Raw genomic sequence first — 20,252 nt, 5'->3', positions numbered from 1 at the left:
CACGGTTACGGGTTTTTGCAAGCAGTGTATGTGTTCGAGTGGTTGTGAGTCTGCCGCCGTGGTGCTATGTGAATAAAATAATCCATATAGTGAGAGGATAAACGATGCAGCAACTCAGGGAAAAGAAATCTCCCTCCAGGATTTTTCGCGATTACAATGGTTTATCACAATGAAAACTACTCATATTAGTAGGAACTAAATACTCGACTCGTCGCACATATTCGAGGCACCATGCATAAGTTACAACGCAATAATAAACGCTGCAATAACAAATACCGCGGTGACGTCTAAAATGAGAACGGTAACTGGACGGGTTCCCGAGAAAATGTCGCTGGTAATGGGATACACTCCTCTTATATCGGAGGGAGTGGATTGACTATTCGATGTATGTGTCTCTCCGGGTCAGGCCTCAGTGGTCTGCTGATGGCAATTTGAGGATTCAAATCAGCGAGACTCTGGAGATAATCCATTACTCACTGGTTCAAGTGCTCTTGAGCGATGATATATTGGATAAGGTTGGCCAGAACTGGGTCTCTCTCAATCCGTCCATCGGAAAAAGATGTTACTCCTCCGGGTGTTGCACGGCTCGGAAAGTAATAATATCCTCGTTCGCTAGCATAGGGTACCGCGAATCGAAGACGAGCAATCGCTTCGTACGCAGCAGCTTCTATGGCCATGCATGGGGTCGGCATAGATTTCCCCACGAATGAGACCTCCGTTGGATCTTGGTTGGGGTCTACGGGAGGGATGTGTACTGCTGCCCAATATTCCGAGGTGGTAGGGGTGATTCTTGATTTGAACAGCTCGTACTGGGGTGGCTGCGTAGAACCCATGGTACTGTAGGTAAAATCCCACAATATTTTGACAAAACTACCTAGGGTTGCATCTGGGGTTCTCAGATAAATACTAGGGCTTGGCATGGCAAGAAATGGTTGTGAGGGTGGTGCACAAGGTGAGGGGTGCTTGGCAAGGTCACGAGGTGGCCTTTTTATAGCACTGGAGCTGGGTCATTTTATCGTGGTGAAAGGTAATAAATTTGCCAGCTTAGCTCCAAGGGTCGAGGTCAAAGCCACATATACATACCTCACTAAAGTGACGTATCACTTTGGGGTTGTCGGGGTTGGTCTTGGTAGCTGTGCTCGGAACAATATGCAACTGCATGCTGACATATTCCTACAAGGCTACTATTAAAACAGAGGCATAAGAACAGGCTGCATTAACTCACAAGGTCACATGATTACAAAGTGAGGATACACTGAGAATCGGCATTACTCGGGTGACTTAGTCTACCACGTTTATATCCAAACGGGCATGCCTTGTGGATGTCGAGGTTTCTCCAAGGGTCTCACCGTTGGAATTAGCCGGAGATGGTGGAGGAACTGCAGGGTCGGGGTAGCGATGATGACCATTGCGGGGATTGTTGGACACAATCCCGTTGGAGTGTGTTCCCAAAAGGCGACGAAGCACTTCTGGGGTCATCAAAGTATCTTGGTTGATGGCTGGGGCTGATCTCAAGGTCTCGATCGGGTGTCCGAACAGCATGACTGGGTTGTCGGCGTCGGGCTCGTCTTCTCCTCTTGCTAGGGCCCGACGAGCCAGCTCTCCACGAGCTGCGATCAGATCAATGGTGATTTGATCGAATAGTGCCTCTAGTGCACCTACATAGCGCACCAGGTGCAACAAAGCAGGATCCGTCTCGTGATCTCCGTTGGCAACTTGGGGTGGTCTACCATTCCCTTCACGTCTTGGGTAGTAGTAGAACGAGCGACAGTTAACTCTGGGCGACAACTGCAGGAGTTGAACTATAGCCTCTCGAGCAGCTAGCTGGATGGCTCGTGGCTCGAAGGAAGTTGTCCTTCCGGTGAACCTGTAGGGGCGTTCTGGCGACAGACCCCTACCGTAGATGTGCACAGTGGCCCAGAATTGATGGCTCTCACCACCCGTGGGTCCTTGGTACACAACATATTTTGGGGGCTCTTCTAACGCATAGGCACGACGGCTGAGGTTTGCGAGTATGGTCACAAAACCTCCAAGGTTGGTTGCTGTGGTTTCATTGTGCACGACGGGGCCAGGCATTATGGCTCGGTTTGGGTAGAGAATGTGTTGTGCTGGGTTGGGGCTAGCGTGCCCTTTTTATAGAGAAAGGGGACGGAGTCTTCCTTCGCACGCTTGTGAAGGAGACCTCTTGGGTGCTGGTCACTGGCGCGTGATCGACAGGCTAGGTTGATAGGTGGGGCACCGACTGCCAAAAGTGTCGGGGTCACTGTGTGGCTATCTTGCACGAGAAGCTTGGCTGGGGTTTGGTTAAGGTCTGGTGGGTTGGTTTGTCTAAGTTTTTCGACCTGGCTAAGATAGGATTAGCCAATGGTCAGCCTGGCTCTGATACCAAGTTTTTCACGACCGGTTTTCCGGGTACTAATTTCCAGAAAATGGTCGTTGTGCTCACCAGCCCCAAGATTACTATTAGCTGATGAGGTACCAACTTGTTACAGAATTTCCAAGCAAAATACCAAATATGAAGTACAAGACCATTCTGGCCTGTGAGTACAACAAATGGTTTCTAGTGGTTGAGGCGGAAGCGGTTTCCGGATCATCAGTGTCTATGGGACTCCATTTCCCAACAGGAACAGCTGACCAGGTTAACTCCTATCTTCATGAGGCCGCTATCACCGTTGCTTAGGTTCCGGGGCTGTCATCGCGTCGCTCCTCTCCGTGCAAGAAATCTGGCCAAGACAATAGCCAGGGACAAGCCAGTGAATACTTTGAATGTACTCGCAAACAATATGAACAGTGGGATAATATCACTGATAATCGTGCGCTGAAATATTCTATGATCACCACGTCAGTCATAAAATAAAATCTTTGATGCATGCAAGCAGGTTATTTATATGCAACACGAATAAGCAATAATGGAATGGAAATAAAATGCCGCAGTCGGGCGTCTGTGCGTCGCCACATAAAGGACTTATAAAGTAAATAAATAACGAGCAATGCCACAGTCGGGCGTCTCAGCGACACCACATAAAGGACTTATAAAGTAAATAAATAACGAGCAATGCCACAGTCGGGCGTCTTAGCGACACCACATAAAGGGCTTATAAAGTAAATAAATAACGAGCAATGCCACAGTCGGGCGTCTCAGCGACACCACATAAAGGGCTTATAAAGTAAATAAATAACAATAAATATCCAGGAGGTAGAACCGTCCCAGGGATACTCAATAATTCAAATGACACAATGGGTTAGTCCATAATAAAAATAAACATAATTATCACGAGTCATCAGTCATGATCCACGTTCTGGTTTGGTAGTTTCTCCTCCGAAGACCGACACTAAGACCGACACTTGACCCATCCCAGACTGTAGTCCTTAACCATTGACACGGCTATTCAAATAGGTTTAATCTCTGCAGAGGGTGTACTCTTTACCCACAAGTAACGGATTCCTTTAGTCCATCGGGACTAATTCCGTCTACGGTCTTTTAAATGAAAACACCTGACTTGCACACACCAGCTTAACTTACCGGTGTCTGGAATCACCCACGACACTGTTAAGCAAAACTCTAAGTCGGGAGGCTACAACCTCGATTAGCATGGGATCACAAAATTTATACCGCGCGCAAAACTAGGGAAGCTACCCCCTCGGCTACAACCGAAACACCCATGCCCCCTGACCGGGTGACTAGCTTTAATCCATGGCCTCGGTACCCTCATCCCGGCCCCTCTGTACGGTGTGTGCTAGAAAGGGGTTGACAAATTACTGAACCGTACCCTACCTGTGGCAGGGACAGGTGGTAGCACAAAACAAGTGTGGGGGTTACTGGAACAAGACTCGATCTATGGTCGACTCAGGAGGTTTATAATTTTCCCTGCATGAAGTGTATAACAAAAATATTTCATCCAACAGAATCACCGCTCATTATACCTTACTATGCCATACCGGACATAACCGTCCCGACGGATACCGGTGACAAACTCATGCCTACCCAAGGCAGAGGTTTTCCCGGATTCCTTCCGGTATGCATGTAAGGCACATGAGGATGATTATCATCACAAGTGTGTTCATTTCCAACAGCATGGAAATCACTAATATGCATTCATGCAAATGATCATATCACATGAAATAACAAGTTCTCCGAAATGAGGTGGTGTTATAAACGTGTCAACGAACACAACAAAAATATTATGCCGGGGTTCAGAATGCTTGCCTTCAAGTTGTGGAGGGGCAGGGTGCATCCTAAAACTTTTGAAAGTTTTCTCCTCTCTCCCAAAACCCTATTTAAAATATTTCTTAATTAACACACATTTCCAAAACAGCACAAAAAAGTTGTCTGAAACATTTTGAAATAAATCTTAAAATAAACTAGACAATATTTGGGAGAGGTAGGAAAAAGAATCAACTCATTTGGAGTTATAATTAAAAAGTTATAGCCAGTCAAAGTTTAGTCAAAATCTGATTTTAAAATAAAACGGAAAAGAAAACGATTTGAATACACACGTACACGTCGAAAGCGTATTTTGGATTTACGCTTCCACTTACTCCAGCGTGGACGGTGCGCGTGTCACTGACAGTGGGCCCGCCTGGCCCACTGGTCAGGTTTGACCAGTCTATCTCTCCCTCCTCTTCCTCTGCCCGAACGGAGGCGAGGCAACGGCGATCAACGCCGGCGAACGGCGGCTCCCCACGGGCTCCAGAGGGTCGGGATGGATCCGCAAGACCGGGGCGGTCCTCCCGGTGGTCGTTGGGTTGGCGGGTGCGGAGGGAGTCACCAACGGTGAGCTTCGCGGCGGAGGAAGCTTCGGGAGCAAAGTGGTTTTCGGGCTGCGGTGGTTCCCGATCAAAATCGAGCAGGGGGATGTGTTCACGGGAGGAAGAGAGAGCTTCTGGTGGAGAGAGTGGAGAGGGGGAGGCCCTGGTGGCGCCGGAATGGCCGGGGCAGTGGCGGCGGCTGCGGTTGTCAGAGATGGGGAAGGAGACCTCCCCGAGTCGATTGCGAGCTAGGGAAACACCATTGAGGTGGCCTGAGGTTGCCTGCGTGTAGGGACGGGCTCGGGGCTTCCTTAAATAGGCAAGTCGAGGCGGTTCAGCGGCGGCCGCGGATAAGGTCGCCGGCGCCCGTCTTTTTGTAGCTTGGGCGACGTGGCGGCGACGAGCGCTAGGTGACACGCTTGCGGATGGGCTCGTACTGCTCCAGGAGGCAGGTGGCAAGCGCTGGCGGTTTGGGCGGCACCGACCTGGCCGAGACGCGCTGTGGACGCCGGCGTGCCGCCAAGAGCTCTGACGGCGATGCTGTAGGCTGCCAGGGTGGCTTGGCGCGTTGCGGGGAGAAGGTTAGTGAGTGGCGTGGCTCCGCAGGGCGGTGGCAAACCAGGGGCGCGACGCGTTAGCTCGGGTGCGACACGTGCAATACGCGTGCTCTGCTCGCCCAGAGCACGCCCGAGACGTGTTCGACGAAATGCCGGGGCATGCTAGGGGTCTCGGGTGAGGTTGGCAACCAACAGAACTAGATTAGTGATAGAGGGAAGATCAAGGGACAAGGTGGTTTGGTCAGGAGACCAAGTTCATAATGCAAACAAAACTCATGCCAAATCAGTTCATGCTCTCAAGGTGTTTGACAAAATGCCACAGGCACCTAGGCTTTTCTTGGAGTGGCCAAATCTTCCAGCGTGGGGTCTCTTTAGATGGAAGAGAGGGTGGTGAGGTTAGTTTGTCAAAAGAAGAAACTTGTTAGTGCAAGTTTTGCAAAACTTCAATTCTGGACAGGAGGTGAATGGCATCATTTCATGAACCAAAAATGATCCAATGGGTGCATGCTCCTGGACTTAGGGGTTTAGCATGGAGGACTATAAGTAGGAGAAAGCTCATGGGTGGAGGAGCAAGTTAGCAGATGGTTGTAGTACAAATCACCAAGTTGCACCAGAATGAAGATGAGGATGATTCACTCAAATCTTTCAAAGAACATCACTGGGTTTTTGCATAAAGTTGAATCATATGCTGCTATTAACATCCCATAATTTTGGTGGAGGCTAGAAAGAAGTATTTAAATGAGTTGCAGTGCAAAATTGCCCACTGGACCAGAGAAGAAAATTGGGTGTAGAGCTCAAAATATTTCATGAATAAAAGATATTTTTGCATAAAAGTGATTTAAAAACATCATCTGATATCTCCAATTTTTGGTTGGAATTTTAAGTGAATTTATCAAATAGTTGTAGTTCAAATATGGCCATATAACCTTGGAAAACCATTTTTCAAGAAAATAAAGATCAAACAAATTAATTTTGTAATTAGTTCTACTAATAAAAGAAAAGTTTTTCTTGAGAGGTTAAACAAGTCCAATAACATATTTGAAAAGTTTTCATTTTGGGGAAAACTACATAATAGCAAGGGAGAAAAAGGTTCAAAAATTCAAAAGGGAGCCCAGAAAATAAAAGTTTTAATTTCCTGGCAAAAATTTAATTAACAAAACAAGGTTAAAATTTTCGGATGTCACAGGTCAGGAATGAAGTCAACACAAAACCCAATGACATCCTCTGTTTGATGGCCCATGGAGATGCTTCCTTCTGGCCTAGCGCGGTTACGGACATATTTCTTTAGGACTCCCATGAAACTCTCAAAGGGGTACATATTGTGTAGAAATACGGGGCCCAGAATGACAATCTCGTCAACTAGATGAACTAGGATGTGGGTCATGATATTGAAGAAGGATGGTGGGAACACTAGCTCGAAACTGACAAGACATTGCACCACATCACTCCTTAGCCTTGGTATGATTTCTGGATCGATCACCTTCTGAGAGATTGCATTGAGGAATGCACATAGCTTCACAATGGCTAATTGGACGTTTTCTGGTAGAAGCCCCCTCAATGCAACCGGAAGAAGTTGCGTCATAATCACGTGGCAGTCCTGAGACGTTAGGTTCTGAAACTTTTTCTCTGCCATATTTATTATTCCCTTTATATTCGACGAGAAGCCAGTTGGGACCATCATACTAAGCAGGCATTCAAATAAGATTTCCTTCTCTTCTTTGGTAAGAGCGTAGCTGGCAGGACCTTCATACTGCTTTGGAGGCATGCCGTCTTTTTCGTGCAAACGTTGCAGGTCCTCCCGTGCCTCAATTGTATCTTTTGTCTTCCCATACACGCCCAAGATGCCTAGCAGGTTCACGCAAAGGTTCTTCGTCACGTGCATCACGTCGATCGAAGAGCGGACCTCTAGGTCTTTCCAGTAGGGTAGGTCCCAAAATATAGATTTCTTCTTCCACATGGGTGCGTGTCCCCCAGCGTCACTCAGAATAGCTAGTCCGCTGGGACCCTTTCCAAAGATTACGTGTAAATCATTGACCATAGCATGTACGTGATCACCGGTATGCATGGCGGGCTTCTTCTGGTGATCTGCCTCGCCTTTGAAATGCTTGACTTTCTTTCGACATTGATGGTTGGTCGGAAGAAAACGACGATGGCCCAGGTACACATTCTTCCTGCAGCTTCCCAGGTATATACTTTTGGTGTCAGCTAAACAGTGCGTGCATGCGTGGTATCCCTTGTTTGTCTATCCTGAAAGGTTACTGAGAGCGGGCCAATCATTGATGGTTACAAACAGCAACGCGTGCAGGTTAAATTCCTCCTATTTGTGCTTATCCCACGCACATACACCATTTCCATTCCACAACTGTAAAAGTTCTTCAACTAATGGCCTTAGGTACACATCAATGTCGTTGCCGGGTTGCTTAGGGCCTTGGATGAGAACTGTCATCATAATGAACTTCCGCTTCATGCACATCCAAGGAAGAAGGTTATACATACATAGAGTCACGGGCCAGGTTCTGTGATTGCTGCTCTGCTCCCCGAAAGGATTAATGCCATCCGCGCTTAAACCAAACCATACGTTCCTTGGGTCACGTGCAAACTCAGCCCAGTACTCTCTCTCGATTTTTCTCCACTGTGACCCGTCAGCGGGTGCTCTCAACTTCCCGTCTTTCTTACGGTCCTCACTGTGCCATTGCATCAACTTGGCATGCTCTTTGTTTCTGAACAGTCGTTTCAAACATGGTATTATAGGAGCATACCACATCACCTTCGCAGGAACTCTCTTCCTGTGGGCCTCCCCGTCAACATCACCAGGGTCATCTTCCTCTGATCTTATACCGCAATGCACCGCATACCGGGTGAGGGAGTTCCGGATTAGGGGGTGTCCGGATGACCGGACTATAACCTTTGGCCGGACTCCTGGACTATGAAGATACAGGATTGAAGACTTTGTCCCATGTCCGGATGGGACATTCCTTGGCGTGGAAGGCAAGCTTGGCGATACGGATATGTAGATCTCCTCCTATTGTAGCCGACTCTGTGTAACCCTATCCCTCTCCGGTGTCTATATAAACCGGAGGTTTTTGTCCGTAGGACGAACAACAATCATACCATAGGCTGGCTTCTAGGGTTTAGCCTCTCTGATCTCATGGTAGATCTACTCTTGTACTACCCATATCATCAATATTAATCAAGCAGGAGTAGGGTTTTACCTCCATCGAGAGGGCCCGAACCTGGGTAAAAACATCGTGTCCCTTGTCACCTGTTACCATCCGCCTAGACGAACAGTTCGGGACCCCCTACCCAAGATCCGCCGGTTTTGACACCGACATTGGTGCTTTCGTTGAGAGTTCCTCTGTGTCGTCATCTTTAGGCCCGATGGCTCCTCCGATCATCAGCAACGACGCAGTCCAGGGTGAGACTTTTCTCCCCGGACAGATCTTCGTATTCGGCGGCTTTGCACTGCGGGCCAATTCACTTGGCCATCTAGAGCAGATCGAAAGCTACGCTTCTGGCCATCAGGTCAGATTCGGAAGTTTGAACTACACGGCTGACATCCGCTGAGACTTGATCTTCGATGGGTTCGAGCCACAGCCAAGTGCGCCGCACTGTCACGATGGGCATGATCTAGCTCTGCCGCCGAACAGTGCCCAGGAGGCCGCCCCAGTGTCCTCTCCGACCCTTAGTTCGGAGCCGACTGCGCCGATCGAGGACGGGTGGCTGGACACCGCCTCAGGGGCTGCAATCTCTAAGGCGATCGAGCCGAACACCAGCCTTGTCCTTTGTGAAGATCATGACTCCAAGGTGCCGGACTCCTATCCGGACTCCGAACTTCCTGCGCCCCTACCAATCAAACCCGATTGGGCGCCGATCATGGAGTTCGCCGCCGCGGACATCTTTTAGCACTCGCCCTTTGGCGACGTTCTAAATTCACTAAAGTCTATCTCTTTATCAGGAGAGCCCTGGCTGGACTATGGTCAGCAAGGTTGGGATGCGGACGACGAAGAAATTCAACGCCCACCCACCACCCACTTCGTAGCCACAGTCGATGATTTAACCGACATGCTCGACTTCGACTCCGAAGACATCGACGGTATGGACGCCGATGCAGGAGACGACCAAGACCCAGCGCCTCTAGGGCACTGGAAGGCCACCTCGTCATACGACATATACATGGTGGACACCCCAAAATAAGGGAATGGCGATGGAACAACGGAGGATGACCCCTCCAAGAAGCAGCCTAAGCACCAGCGTTAGCGGCGCCGCTCTAAATTCCGCGAAAGCAAAAACGGCGATTCCGGCGTAGGAGATAATAACACCCCGGACAGTGCCGAAGACAATCCCCTCCAGCTGGATTCAGCACAGGAGGATGGAGAAGCCAGCCCTCATGAGAGAGCAGCAGACAGAGAGGTAGAGGACGATAATTACATGCCTCCCTCCGAAGACGAGGCAAGCCTCGACGACGACGAATTTGTCGTGCCTGAGGATCCCGTTGAACAGGAGTGTTTCAAACGTAGGCTTAGGGCCACGGCGAGCAGCCTCAAGAAAAAACAGCAGTAGCTTAGAGCTGACCAAGACTTGCTAGCCGACAGATGGACTGAAGTCCTTGCGGCCTAAGAGTATGAACTCGAACGCCCCTCCAAGAGCTACCCAAAGCGCAGGCTGCTACCCCGATTAGAGGAGGAAGCAACCAAACCTACATCACCAGCGCACGACACGGCCGACCGGCCACCTCGTGGCCGCGACAGAGAGGCCTCTCGGCCATCAATTCAAGCCGCACCCCGGCGCCGCTACACCAAGGCACGGGGAAATGCGCCAGACCTGCGAGACATATTGGAGGACAAGGCAAGGCAAACAAGATTGATCTACAGATTGCGCGGGCTCCCCACGAGACGTGACGACAACCGTCACGCCGGATATGGCAAATACGGCCAGGCCGAACACATCAGACAAAGCTCATCTAGGCTACGTCGTGATATAGCCCAGTACAGAGGCGCCGCACACCCACTATGCTTCACAGATGAAGTAATGGATCATCAAATCCCCGAGGGTTTTAAACCCGTAAACGTCGAATCATACGATGGCAGAACAGATCCTGCGGTATGGATCGAGGATTATCTCCTTCATATCCACATGCCCCGCGGTGATGATCTACACGCTATCAAATACCTCCCACTCAAGCTTAAAGGACCAGCTCGGCATTGGCTTAACAGCTTGCCAGCAGAGTAAATTGGTTGCTGGGAGGACCTGGAAGCCACATTCCTTGACAATTTCCAGGGCACCTATGTGCGACCACCAGACGCCGATGACCTAAGCCACACCATTCAGCAGCCAGAGGAATCGGCCAGACAATTCTGGACACGGTTCTTAACCAAGAAAAATCAAATAGTCGACTGTCCGGACGCAGAGGCCCTCGCAGCCTTCAAACATAACATCCATGACGAATGGCTTGCCCGGCACCTAGGACAGGAAAAGCCGAAATCCATGGCAGCCCTCACAACACTCATAACCCACTTTTGCACAGGAGAAGACAACTGGCTAGCTCGTAGTAATAACATGACCAAGAGCCCTGGTAATTCGGATACCAAGGACAACAGTGGCAGGTCGCGTTGCAACAAACACAAGCGCCGCATTAACGGCGACAATGCGGAGGATACGGCAGTTAACGCCGGATTCCGAGGCTCTAAACCCGGTCAGCGGAAAAAGCCATTCAAAAGAAGTACTCCAGGCCTGTCCAATTTGGACCGAATACTCGATCGCTTGTGCCAGATACACTGCACCCCCGAAAAACCAGCCAATCACACCAACAGGGATTGTTGGGTGTTCAAGCAGGCAGGCAAGTTAAGCTTCGAAAACAGAGAGAAGGGGCTGCATAGCGATGACGAGGAGGAGCCCCGGCCGCCGAACAATAGGGGACAGAAGGGCTTTCCCCCACAAGTGCGGACGGTGAACATGATATACGCAACCCACATCCCTAAAAGGGAACGGAAGTGTGCACTCAGGGACGTATACGCGTTGGAGCCAGTCGCCCCAAAGTTCAACCCATGGTCCTCCTGCCCGATCACTTTCGATCGAAGGGACCACCCCACTAGCATCCGCCACGACGGATTCGCCGCATTGGTTCTAGACCCAATCATTGACAGATTTCACCTCACTAGAGTCCTTATGGACGGTGGCAGCAGCCTGAACCTGCTTTATCAGGATACAGTGCGAAAAATGGGCATAGATCTCTCAAGGATTAAACCCACAAAGACGACCTTTAAAGGCGTCATACCAGGTGTAGAGGCCAACTGTACAGGCTCAGTTACACTGGAAGTGATCTTCGGATCCCCGTATAATTTCCGAAGCGAGGAGTTAGTCTTCGACATAGTCTCGTTCCGCAGTGGCTATCATGCCCTGCTCGGATGAACCGCATTTGCAAAGTTCAATGCGGTGCCGCACTATGCATACCTCAAGCTCAAGATGCCAGCCCCTCGAGGAGTCATTACGGTCAATGGAAACACCGAACGCTCTCTCCAAATGGAGGAGCATATGGCGGCCCTCGCAGCGGAAGTACAAAGAAGCCTCTCAAGGCAACTCTCCAGTCCGGCTATTAAACGTCTGGACACCGTCAAGCGCGCCCGGAGTTACCTACAAAAAGACTGCCTGGCACGTTCCAAGCAAGCGTAGCAGTGCGGCCCCGACCCCAGCCCTCGGGAAATTGTGAAACCAGTATTACGCGTACATAATTATGCTCTAGAAGTACCATGGGCATAAGGGGAGGGGCACAACCACGGCACGCCCAACATGCGGCTCAACCGCACTAGGGGCTCCAAATTTGGTCATTTCTTTTTTCTTACTTTCAGGACTCCATTCTCCGGTAGGCCTGTCCGGCAGTACAATCGCCGAACACACGATGCAACAGCCAGGGAGGCAGCAAGCTACGTCGAATGTCCAGGTGGTCTCTATAACGACCTAAATACATGTCTTACATAAAGTCTCACAGATTGCCCCTGGAGGGGGACATGTCAAATAATCCCATCTCTTGCTTATCGCACTATTTGTATCGTTCTGCTTTCACAGCAGCCTTTTAATAAACAATACATAGCTCTTGTCTATTATTGCATTCATTTTTTATGTAAATATGTTCAGTTATGACACTACGCAACCGTACACTTTGGTACGGCCAATACACCAGGGGCTTAAGTACCCCAAAATATGGTGTGAGAAGTCCGAACACTCTCACGAGTGCGGCACCCCGAACTTATAGCATTATATGCATCGGCTCCAAATCATGTCTTTGGTCAATAGTTGGGTTTGCCCGGCTCCCATGTTTTGGTACCTTACGTTCCATTATATCGGCTAAGGTAGCGCTGGGAGAACTACTGTGATTGTGCCACAGTTGAGTTGGGTTAAGCACCTTAGTAGAGAAAGCTAAAACTGACCGTCATGATAAGGCGAGAGCCGGTCACTGTTCGAGAGGTTTTCGAGTCCTTAAAGGCTTATGCCGCTTAGAGTGAGGAGCTGGCTTTGTCCGGCCTAGGCGTGGATAGCGCCCCGAACTTGGTCTTCCGAATACTAGGGGCTTCGCCAAAATTTAAAATTACAGAATTCTATGGCTAAGGGAGAGTGATAAAGCATTATAGTCCGATTGCCTTGTTCGTTGTGCTGAGCGACTCCCTCGAAGGACCCAAGAATGGGAACAAGAGCGCTCAGGTTTATCCCGAACACCCCAACACTCGCGGCATGGGGGCAGAAGCCGATGACTCGCATCTCTCAGATTTAATAAACGGCCGCACAGAAGGTAATATTTTAAATTCAAAAAGCGTTGCTTAGCGCATATGAACAAGTTTTTAGCGCACAGGATAAACACGAGCGAGTTTACTAAAAAATTACATCTTTGGAACATTCATTCGCCACAAGGCGGGCACCCTTCAGGACACCCTCATAATACATTTCGGGCCTACGATGCTCCTTCCCCTCCGGTGGCCCATCTGTCACTAGCTTCTCAGCATCTAGCTTGCCGCAGTGTACTTTAGCACGGGCAAGGGCCCTACGGGCGCCTTCGATGCACACGGAGCACATGATGACTTCAAGCCGTGGACAGGCATCCACCAGCCGCCTCACCAGCCCAAAGTAGCTCCCGGTCACGACCTCGCCAGGCCATAGCCGGACTATAAGGCCCTTCATGGCCTGTTCGGCTACCTTATGGAGCTCGACCAGCTGCTTCAGCTGGTCGCTCAAGGGCACCGGGTGTCTGGCCTCAGCATACTGGGACCAGAACACCTTCTCCGTCGAGCTCCCTTCCTCGGCTCGGTAGAATGCAGCAGCATCGAACACACTGCAGGGCAGATCTGCGAATGCTCCTGGAGAGCTCCGGACTCGGGTAAGTAACAAGTAATTCACTTTCACGTGCTTGCTTTGCATAAAGAATGCCTTACCCGCCGCTATCTTCTTCATCGCCTCAATTTCCTAGAGGGCTTTTTGGGCTTTGGCCTTGGCGGATTTGGCGCTCTCAAGGGCCGAGGCAAGCTCGGACTCTTGAGTCTTCGAGTCAAGCTCCAATCTCTCATGTTTCTTCATAAGAGCATGGAGCTCTTGCCGCACCTCCGCCACCTGCGCCTCCTGCTTTTCTCGCTCAGTGCGCTCCATGGCCGCATTTTCTTCGGCCTTGGACAACGTTTCCTTCAGGGTCACCACCTCGGTTGTGGCTCCTGTAACACTCATGTTGGTCCTGTCATTTTTTGCAACCATGTATTTTTTATATACTAACATCAGGTACTACTTACCTTCCTTGTCCTTGAGCTGCTTCTTGGCAAGGCCGAACTCGTTCTCGGACTGCTCGAGGCTCTGCTTCAATGCATCGACCTCCACAGTCAGTGTGGCAGAGGTCAGCAGCGCAGCCTGCATTCCCATATTGACATATTTATGTTAGACTCCTGCGTATATCTTTTTAGATCCTCAGTCCGGTTTTTCTTTCCGAACACCAAACTGAGCATTAGGGGCTACTGTCTATGCGGTAATATTTTTACATATCTTAAATACATACCTCGAAGCCTGTTAGAAGGCTGGCACAGGCTTCTGTCAGCCCGCTTTTGGCAGACTGAACCTTCTGGATCACCGCACTCATAATAGTGCGGTGCTCCTCGTCGATGGAGGCGCCGTTGAGCACCTCCAGCAAATTATCCGGTGCCTCCGGTTGGATGGAGGTCACCAGCGTCGTAGGCTTGCCCTTCTTACGAAGGGGCCGCCTGCCAAACTCCGGAACCACTGAAGGTTCCGGTGCGGCGTCCGGCCCGGGGCCGGACTTAGAGCCCTTTGGGGTTTTATCCCCTTTGCGCCTGGAATCCGGAAGGTCGCCTTGCGGAGCCTCCGGGGCTACCTCCTCCTGGCCCGTCCCCTTTTGGGACTCCACCTCGCTCTCATCCATGGGGCGAGGGGAGGTAGCAGTCGGGAGTGAAAGACTATTCACATCCGACGAATCCAGGGATCCGCTCGATGAAGCGTCGAGCTGGGCCTTGGGCGGACTGCATGATTATGTTCGGCGTTAGAAGGTACTGTGCAGTAAAGGAACACCATGAGTTATTCTAGTATCCGGATACTTACAATTTTGCCAGGGGCTTAGCCCTGGATGGCCACTCCTCTTCGCTGTCCTCGGCCTTGGTGGAGTAGTCTGGGAGAAGGGTTTTTCCCTTCTTGGACCCTCCGGCCTCCCTAGTTGGGGTGGCCTTCCTTTTCTTTCCTCCCCCCATTGGAGGGGGAGAGGCCTCTTCCTCCTCCTCCTCGCCTTCGTGGGAGGAGTGCGCTTCAGAGTCATCGGACGAGGAATCCGACACTACCAAGCGCCGGGAACTCTTTCGAGTTCCCGTGGCCTTCTTCTTGGCCTTCTTCTCTGGCACCACGTGAGGTGCCGGGACCAGCAGCTTCGCCAAGCGGGCATCTGCTGGGCCTTCGGGCAAAGGAGCTGGACAGTCGATCTGTTCGGACTTCTTCTGCCAGTCATGTTAAAGGAATGGGAGCTTAGATCCCGCATAGAGTCAAACTAGGAAAAACAAGTATCCTGTAATGGGTAAAATAAGCTTACCGCGCTGGCTTGGCGCTTCGCGCAGTATCCGTGATCCTCGGTAATGGGGGGTGAACCTCAGAGCCCTTGAATAGCACCTTCCAGGCATCTTCGTGCGTTGTGTCAAAGAGCCTGGACAAAGTTTGGTGTTGGGCCGGGTCGAATTCCCACAAGTTAAAAGCCCGTCGTTGACACGGGAGGATCCGGCGGAAGAGCATGACCTGGACTACGGTGACAACTTTAATCTTCTTGTCAATCAGGTCTTTGACGCAGGTTTGGAGTCCGGTCAGCTCTGCCAAATTACCCCACGATAGGCCCGTCTATTTCCAGGAGGTGATCCATGTGGGGATGCCAGATCGGAATTCGGAGGCCGCTGCCCATTCAGGGTCACGCGGCTCGGTGATGTAGAACCACCCCGATTGCCACCCTTTGATGGTTTTCACAAAGGAGCCCTTGAGCCATGTGACGCTGGCCATCTTGCCCACCATGGCGCCTCCGCACTCTGCCTACTGGCCGCCCACTACCTTTAGCTTGACATTGAAGATCTTCTGCCATAAGCCGAAGTGGGGCTTGATGCGGAGGAAGACCTCGCACACGACGATAAACGCCAAGATGTTGAGGATGAAGTTTGTGGCCAGATCATGGAAATCCAGGACATAGTAGAACATGAGCCCCCGAACAAATGGGTGCAGTGGGAAGCCTAGTCCGCGGAGGAAATGGGGGAGGAACACGACCCTCTCATGGGGCCTGGGGGTGGGAATGAGTTGCCCCTTGTCTGGAAGCCGGTGCCCGATGTCGTTGGACAAGTATCCGGCCTTCCTCAACTTTTTGATGTGCCCCTCCGTAATGGAGGAGGCCATCCACCTGCCTCCCGCTCTGGACATGGCTGGAGAAGGTTGAGGTCGGAAGTGCGGACTTGGGCGCTGGAGCTCGAGTGCGCGGAGATGGATAAGCAAAGGAGGAAGAAGGCGTAAATGGAAAGAGTGGATCCTTATCCCCTTATATGGGCGAACGAAACTATGTACCCCCACCAGCCTAGTAAAACTCGCTTATCTGCCAAGCGCCATGATTAATGGCGCAGTTGGGTTACCCACGCCCGTATTGATGAGAATCCCGGAATAAGGGGGACACAATCTCTGCTTTGACAAGACGTGCCAAGGAAACCGCCTCTCTAAAAGCGCTAAGGTGGGACAGTAAAACGATTCGAATGAAGGCTTGGCCGTGGCATGATGTCACGCTATGGAATACGTCAGCAGATTAGATTTGTACAAATATTATTCTCTCTACGGTGGTATGTGGAACTTATTTTGCAGAGCCGGACACTATGCTTGTGTTCAAAATCTTCTATGAAGTATTCGGAGGAGGAACCCGCCTTGCAATGCTGAAGACAATTGGTGCACCGGACTCGTCGTCATTGAAGCCTGGTTCAGGGGCTACTGAGGGAGTCCCGGATTAGGGGGTGTCCGGATGACCGGACTATAACCTTTGGCCGGACTCCTGGACTATGAAGATACAAGATTGAAGACTTCGTCCCGTGTCCGGATGGGACATTCCTTGGTGTGGAAGGCAAGCTTGGCGATACGGATATGTAGATCTCCTCCCATTGTAACCGACTCTGTGTAACCCTAGCCCTCTCCGGTGTCTATATAAACCGGAGGGTTTTAGTCCGTAGGACGAACAACAATCATACCATAGGCTAGCTTCTAGGGTTTAGCCTCTCTGATCTCGTGGTAGATCTACTCTTGTACTACCCATATCATCAATATTAATCAAGCAGGAGTAGGGTTTTACCTCCATCGAGAGGGCCCGAACCTGGGTAAAAACATCGTGTCCCTTGTCTCATGTTACCATCCACCTAGACGCACAGTTCGGGACCCCCTACCAGAGATCCGCCGGTTTTGACACCGACACCGGGCATGCGTTCAAATCCTCGTACGCACCGCGGTAGAGGATGCAGTCGTTAGGGCATGCATGTATCTTCTGCACCTCCTATCCTAGAGGGCATACGACCTTCTTTGATGCGTATGTACTATCGAGCAATTCATTATCCTTTGGAAGCTTCTTCTTCCATATTTTCAATAGCTTCTCAAATCCTTTGTCAGGCACAACATTCTCTGCCTTCCACTGCAGCAATTCCAGTACGGTACCCAGCTTTGTGTTGCCATCTTCACAATTGGGGTACAACTTTTTTTTGTGATCCTCTAGCATGCGACCAAACTTCACCTTCTCCTTTTGACTTTCGCATTGCGTCCTTGCATCGACAAGGACCCGGCGGAGATCATCATCAGGCACATCGTCTGGTTCCTCTTGATCTTCAGCAGCTTCCCCCGTTGCAGTATCATCGGGCACATCGTCTGGTTCCTCTTGATCTTCAGCAGCTCCCCCTGTTGCAGCATCACCGTATTCAGGGGGCACATAGTTGTCATCGTCCTCTTCTTCTTTGCCGTCTTCCATCATAACCCCTATTTCTCTGTGCCTCGTCCAAACATTATAGTGTGGCATGAAACCATTGTAAAGCAGGTGGGTGTGAAGGATTTTCCGGTCAGAGTAAGACTTCGTATTCCCACATTTAGTGCATGGACAACACATAAAACCATTCTGCTTGTTTGCCTCAGCCACTTCGAGAAAAATATGCAAGCCCTTAATGTACTCGGAGGTGTGTCTGTCACCATACATCCATTGTCGGTTCATCTGCGTGCATTACATATAATTATGTGTGTCAAAAGTAAGAAAATCAGACAAATATCTACCTAAAGTAAGAAAATCAGACAAGTATCAGAAAGAAGATAAGAACAAGAGGCTCACCATGGTGGTGCTGGTGATGAGATCGGCGCGGGCGATCAACGGCGGTGAAAACGGGGACGGGGCGTGACGGACCGCTAAATCTAGACAAATCTCGTTGAAAATGGAGCTCGGAGGTCGAGCTTCGAGAGGAGAAAGCTTAACTAGTGTGGCTCGGGCATTTCATCGAACACCTCATGTGCATAGGAGGTGAACTAGAGCACCCAAATGCCCTCTCACTAGTAGAAAAAGGGGCAAATCTGAGAAACATTAGTACCGGTTTGCATATGAGCCGGCACTAATGTGTCCATTAGTGCCGGTTCAAATGACTAGGCGGGAGGAGATATTTAGTACCGGTTCAATGCGAATCTTTAGTACCGGTTCGTGCCACGAACCAGTACTAAAGGGCTGGCCGGGCACCAGCATCTTTAGTATCGGTTCGTGGCACGAACCGGTACTAAAGAGGTTGTGGCAGGGCTATTTTTAGTCCCACCTCGCTCCCCTAGCAAGATTTTGACCACCTTAGATATGTTACTTCTCAAACTATCACAAGCATTTGGTCTTCATTGAACTCTATGTGTAGGATTTGTGGCTGCAATAGGAGTCTTCGCCGGTTCTTAAATCGGTGGTAGATTCCTATTGACAATTTAGATTCTATACAAAAAGATCATTGATGAACAATGTATTTTTTTATGTACTTCTCTGTAGCAGTAGCATGTTTTGGCTGAAAGGGGTACTGATCAATGTATTTTTTCTGTGTTCAGATGCACAATTTAAATATGTTACTTCTCAAACTATCACAAGCATTTGGTCTTCATTGAACTCTATGTGTATAATTTGTGGACTCAATATGAGTCTTCACTGGTTTCAGACGAGAACTCATCAATTACACGGGCACTTCATTTTTTAACTTATCTGAACTTCACACTTTTTTTGAGCCGGCATTATGCAGCATTCGAAGCGACGTCATCAATTTCCAACACGTTCTGACATCATTTGTTGTTTTTCAGTCGCCGATTTGTTTAGATCGGAGCTAAATGACGGTGAAAATGAAAATCACTACAAAACAAACTCTCAAAATGTTGAAGGTATCATCATTTCACCCGCATAGCATGTGTGAAAGAGTAGAGAGGGTCACGGCAAAACTAGACGAACTTCATGTACAAACTGGACAATCTCTTTCAGAGTATCAGGGTTTCGGACGAGAACTCATCGGGTACATGGGCACTTCATTTTTTTAACTTATTTGAACTCCAGGCTTTTTTTGAGCCGGCATTATGCAGCATTCGAAGTGACGTCATCAATTTCTAACACGTTCTAACATCACTTGCTGTTTTTCAGTCACCGATTTGTTTAGATCAGAGCTAAATGACCGTGAAAATGAAAATCACTACAAAACAAACTCTGAAAATGTTGAAGGTATCATCATTTCACCCACATAGCATGTGCGAAAGAGTAGAGAGGGTCACGGCAAAAACTGGACGAACTTCGTGTACAAACTGGACAATCTCTTTCGGAGTATCAGGGTTTCGCACGAGAACTCATCAGTTATACATGCACTTCATTTTTTTAAACTTATTTGAACTCCAGACTTTTTTGAGCCGGCATTATGCAGCATTCGAAGCGACGTCATCAATTTCCAACACGTTCTGACATCAATTGCTGTTTTTCAGTCACCGATTTGTTTAGATCAGAGCTAAATGACCGTGAAAATGAAAATCACTACAAAACAAACTCTGAAAATATTGAAGGTATCATCATTTCACCCGTATAGCATGTGCGAAAGAGTAAAGAGGGTCACGGCAAAAACTAGACGAACTTCATGTACAAACTGGACAATCTCTTTCGGAGTATCAGGGTTTCGGACGAGAACTCATCAGGTACATGGGCACTTCATTTTTTTAACTTATTTGAACTCCAGACTTTTTTTGAGCCGGCATTATGCAGCATTCGAAGCGACGTCATCAATTTCTAACACGTTCTAACATCATTTGCTGTTTTTCAGTCACCGATTTGTTTAGATTAGAGCTAAATGACCGTGAAAATGAAAATCACTACAAAACAAACTCTAAAAATGTTGAAGGTATCATCATTTCACCCACATAGCATGTGCGAAAGAGTAG

The sequence above is a fragment of the Triticum dicoccoides genome, chromosome 7B, assembly GCF_002162155.2.
Source record: "Triticum dicoccoides isolate Atlit2015 ecotype Zavitan chromosome 7B, WEW_v2.0, whole genome shotgun sequence".
NCBI classification, from domain to species: domain Eukaryota; kingdom Viridiplantae; phylum Streptophyta; class Magnoliopsida; order Poales; family Poaceae; genus Triticum; species Triticum dicoccoides.
This window is presented reverse-complemented; position numbering follows the sequence as displayed.